This window comes from Sapajus apella, unplaced genomic scaffold (genome assembly GCF_009761245.1).
Source record: "Sapajus apella isolate SASKATOON/1434 unplaced genomic scaffold, GSC_monkey_1.0 scaffold21, whole genome shotgun sequence".
Taxonomy (NCBI): domain Eukaryota; kingdom Metazoa; phylum Chordata; class Mammalia; order Primates; family Cebidae; genus Sapajus; species Sapajus apella.
The window spans coordinates 26,389,034-26,394,005 of record NW_022436961.1 but is presented as its reverse complement, the minus strand read 5'-3'; the positions used below and the strand labels follow the sequence as shown (position 1 = coordinate 26,394,005).

The 4,972-nt window shown below is 36.5% G+C and overlaps 1 non-coding gene across 1 annotated transcript; it reads left to right on the top strand.

Annotated features, from left to right (window-relative positions):
* Positions 1-4,435: 4,435 nt before the first annotated feature.
* LOC116558572 lies at positions 4,436-4,565 on the top strand. Its single transcript, XR_004272074.1, has one exon. It is a non-coding gene; the product is annotated as a small nucleolar RNA SNORA67 (small nucleolar RNA).
* Positions 4,566-4,972: the final 407 nt, after the last annotated feature.

Sequence of the window (4,972 nt, the reverse complement as noted above, 5' to 3'; positions counted from 1 at the left end):
AAACCTGAAAATGGGTGGACTCCACAACATCAAAGTCAAAACAAATTGTACATAAATACTACACTCTAGTTGATAAAGTTGTTTCCCACAGGGTAGAAGTTAACAATCATGATACCACTATACATGAACAAGAACGCCTCAATAAAAAACTCATAACTCAATATAATAACAGACAAAATATTTTAATAGACACTTTACCAAAGAAGATACATGAAGGACAAATGAAGGATGAAAATATGCCTAATATTATTAGTGATCAGGAAAATGCAAATTTAAACCACAAAGAGACACCACTACACACCGACTAGAATCACTAAAATTAAACAGACTGATCATACCAAGCGTTGGTGAGGATTTGGAAGACTGGAAGTCTCCTTCATTGCTGTTGAGAATGTAAAGTAATGCAATCATTCTGGAGAGTATTTTGGCAGTTTCTTTAAAGTTTAACAGTTTATTTATTGCATGACCCAATTATTCTAAGAATATTAGTATGAAATAAAAAATACAGGTCCATATAAAAACATATACACAAATATGCCTATCATCTTTATTTGTTATACCTCAAATTTGAAGCAACCTAAATGAATAGTAATAGATGAATGAATAGGCAAGTTATAGTATAGCCATGCAATGTAAAACTATGCAGCTACAAAAAGGAATGAACTATTGATCACACAACATGAATAAATCTGAAAATATTTACACTGAACAAAAGAAGGCAGATAAAAGGAATGCTTAATGTATACTTTTATTTACTTAAGAAAAAAACTCTAGAAAATGCAAACTAATGTATAGTGACAAAAAGAAGATCAATGAATGTCTGGGGTGTGGGATAGGAAAGGGATTGCCAAGAAAAATGAGGAAACTGTTCAGGATGATGGGTTTAGTGGCATAAACATATGTCAAAATTTACCAAATTATATACTTTTAATATGTAAAGTTTATTGTCTATATTTTTAAAAAGTGGAACAGTATATACAAATTCAGATTTCTGGCTTCTCTTGAAAAACTTAAAAAATTTAGAAACACTAGACCCAGGTTCCTGCATCACACCAATTAGCTGCAGCTAAGTAACAGCGAGACATGTACTTTGATTAGCCACAGACCCAATCACTCTGTTTTTCTCAAATACAGGCCATTTTCTTAATTTATTCTCTTCTTCAAGTGTTTGATCCCTGCACCATCTCTGTACTTTCCTCTTTATGAAAGAGAACTGGAAACTTTTCAACAAAGTCAAAGATTTTAATTTTAAATCTCCACGATCAATTTAAAAAGTAATATTTATCTCATTTATTGTTAACATGAATATAAAATAATACAGTCACTTTGGAAGGCAGTTTGGCAGTTTCTAACTATAAAATATAGCAATCATGCTTCTAGATATTTACTCAATTGATCTGAAAACTCATGCCCACACAAAAAACTGCAAAGGAATGTTTGTAGTAGCTTTACTTGTAATTACCCAAAGCAGGAAGCAACTAAGATGTGCTTAGATAGCTGAATGAATAAACAAAGTGGTACATTCACACAATGGGATATTATTTAGTGATTTTTGAGAAAGAACTACCAAGCTGCAAAAAGGCATGGAGGAATTTCAAATGCATTCATTGCTAAGAGAAAAATGTCAGTCTGAAAAGCCTATATACTATGTGATTCCAACGATATGACATTCTAGTAAAGGCAAAACTATAAAGATAGTAAAAATATCAGTGATGGCCAGGGTTCTGGGGGAAGGATAGAGAGTTGAGTAGGTAAACCCCGGGGAATTTTTTACGGTGGCAAAATTATTCTTTAGGACACGATAATGGTGAACACATTATTATACCATGCATTTGTCAAAACCCACACAGCTTCATAGCACAAAGAGTGAGCCTTAATGCATGCAAATTTTTCAAAAATCATTTAGGAGTTTGGAGGATATCAAGATGAAATGCAGAATATGACAAAATAATCTAATTGTGTTACAAATGTATAAAACCACCTCCCTGAAAGGGGCTGGGGGGAAATACGAACCTAACAAACCTGAAAATGGGAGGACTCTGTAACATCAAAGGCAAAACAAATTGTACATAAGCACCATACTCTAGTTGATAAGGTTGTTTCCCACAGGGTGTAAGTAGACAATCATGATACCACTATACATGTATACTAGAACTGAGCAAGTAAATAAATGGATCTCAAATGGTGGGAACCAGGTTTTCACTGTTGGAGAGGGAGGTCGAAATTAAACAAGGGGAGGAGGCTTGACTGATCCATCTGGAAATGGACTCGAGTTGTGCAGCTATCACCATGAAGTTATGTTTAGATTCCTACAGATAAGGTGGTTATATTCAGATCTATTCACAGATGCGTTTGTAATGGGTTAGTATACACACATACATTTTCTTGCTGTCAGTTGACAAGGCTTAAAAGACCTGAAACAACGAACCCCAAAACACATTTAGCACCCAGACCTTTCTCTGAACAACCACTTCCTACTTACCTCTGGCCCTTCACTTCTTCCTCCTAAAGTGTACCTTGGAGATCATCTATTTCAATTATTTAAGTTCTCAGATAATGAAAACAGGGGCACAAAAAGGTGGCATTAGTTTTCCAAAGTCACAGTGCCAATTGATAATAGGGCCAGCAATGGAACGCGCTGATATTATTGCAATGACGTTTACTTACAGGGTAATTTCCATAGTTACAGGTTAATTCCCATACATGGGGTATATGTTTACCGTATTTTGTAAAACAAAACAAGCAAAAAAAGATGTATTTATTTACAGGGTAATTTTTACTTACAGGGTAATTCCTATACATGGGGTACATGTTTATCATATTTTGTAAAACAAAACGAACAAAAAAAGGAGCATTTGTTACCAGCTCCTTCCCTTAAATATTCTCCAATACCTTTCTTAGGACTAGAAGTACTGGAGATAAATTTGCCCCAGTTCTTTTTTGGATTCATTTTAATAAAAACTGCTTATCTTCTCAACCTCACAAGATTTCCTTTGACAGGTGTTGCATTTTCTTATGAGCATAAATGTCCTTCCAAAAGAAGAACTAAATGGATTAGAGTTTGTTAACATTAAGCTTTTTAAAAACGAGCAAACAGAACAGAGGACATTTAGACTTGGCCCAAAATCAAAGAAACTGATGGACTGATGCGCTTATCTACTTTTTTTTAAATTTCATTATGTAACAAGGGAAAAATCATCTCAAATTTTCCTGGCCCTCACCCTTCCTGCTTCTCTTTGCTTTCTTTATAGTTAAGCAAAGACACTCAAAAAATTGGCTCTTAAAAATATCTTTAGAAAAAGCACCCAGTTATAGGGTAGGTAATGTACTTTCCTTCCTGCTTACTCTGGAGCTTTACAGACATTAAAACTCAAATCTCTTACAAGTGGGCACTGTCTTAATTATTCCCCCTTTGTTTTGCTTGATTGGAATTAATTACAGTAATTCACAATTAGCCATTAAATCATCTTTTTTCCAGTAGCAGCACTGTCCTCTCTGTTCCATATGTTTCTAATGTAACCTGAGAATAATGGTTTCTTTCCAAGCTCTTACATCAGTTGGGGCCCTATTTTATCCCATCTAATTTCTTACTTTCCTCCAGCATACCTTCCAGTTCACCCGAGCTAAAATTTCTTCATTTCCACCCTCACCCCTCTCCCACCCTCAGTCCCATCTCTCTCTGTCATACACACACACACACACACACAGAGAGAGAGAGACACATCTATGCACCTTTGTACAAACATGCACACACATGCACAAATACACAGGTACATATATGCACCTTTATACCTTGCTGACAGTTGCATTCCCAGCCCAGATGCTTTCAACCCTCTGTCTATGCAAACTCTACTCATCTTTCAGACCTTGCAAAGTTACCCCTTTTCCAAAAACTTCCCCTAATTTGCAAGATACTCTGCTAGGCACAAAGAAAAAGATTAATTCTACATAGCCCCTATCCTCAAGGAGCTGGTAATGCTCATTGGTTCCTTCTCAAAGGTACTAGGACATTTCATCTCACCACAAGCACTTGATTATGTAAAGAACATCTTGCTATTTTCTATCTCAACCATAGATTGCTAGAACATAAATCATACATTACTCCTCCATGATCTTTGCTTTGCTATTGCAGTTTAGAGGAGGAGTGAGTGACAGGGGAAGGAAGACATGAACACAATGAAGGGCTCAGGTAATCTCAGTAGGCTTCAATTCTGGGCTTAGACCTAAGAGAATAGTTAGCACTGTAAGTTGCCTAGGAAAGGAGTATACAACAAGGCCCAAGTACCATATGTTTAAATATCGAAAAGTTAGATTAAGCAAACAAATAGAATATGCTCTCTCCTCTTACCTTGATGAATATTCCCTCACAACAACAAAATTGAAAAGTGTGTGTAAATCTGGGTTTTAAATGACTGAAAGTCAAAAAATATCAACAATCCAAGGGGATTCCCTCTTCAAGGAAACATCCAGTACCTCTCTCAGGAAAGTAGTAATTTGGAACAGAATCTAGCATGCCTAAGGAACACGGGATGCTTATTTTCTGTCTTCCTTGGCTGCCTACATGGACACCTAAGTCTGTTCCCTTAGGGATAGATTGTCCTCTCATGCACATGCTGAAGAGTTGTCTTTCTTGACATAGGCCTGAGGCATTGGTGTGCAGCAGGTTTCTTTAGTCATTAACTATGACCTTTCCACCAATAAGAAAAAACTATATCCACAGAATCGGTTGAGGTAAACAGTTTGGCCATAAGGGTGCTCTTTTCTTGCTCTGTCAGTTGGCAAGGCTTAAAAGCTTTGAAACCATGACCCCCAGAAACAATGAACACACTTAACACCCAGACCTTTCATCTATTAACAGGGTGGCAGAAGAAGACAAGAAGACTCTTCAAGACATCGAGGCTTTCTACAACACCTCCACTGAGGAGATGCCCCTTCATGTTGCTGACCTCATCTGAGGGGCTGTCCTGCTACC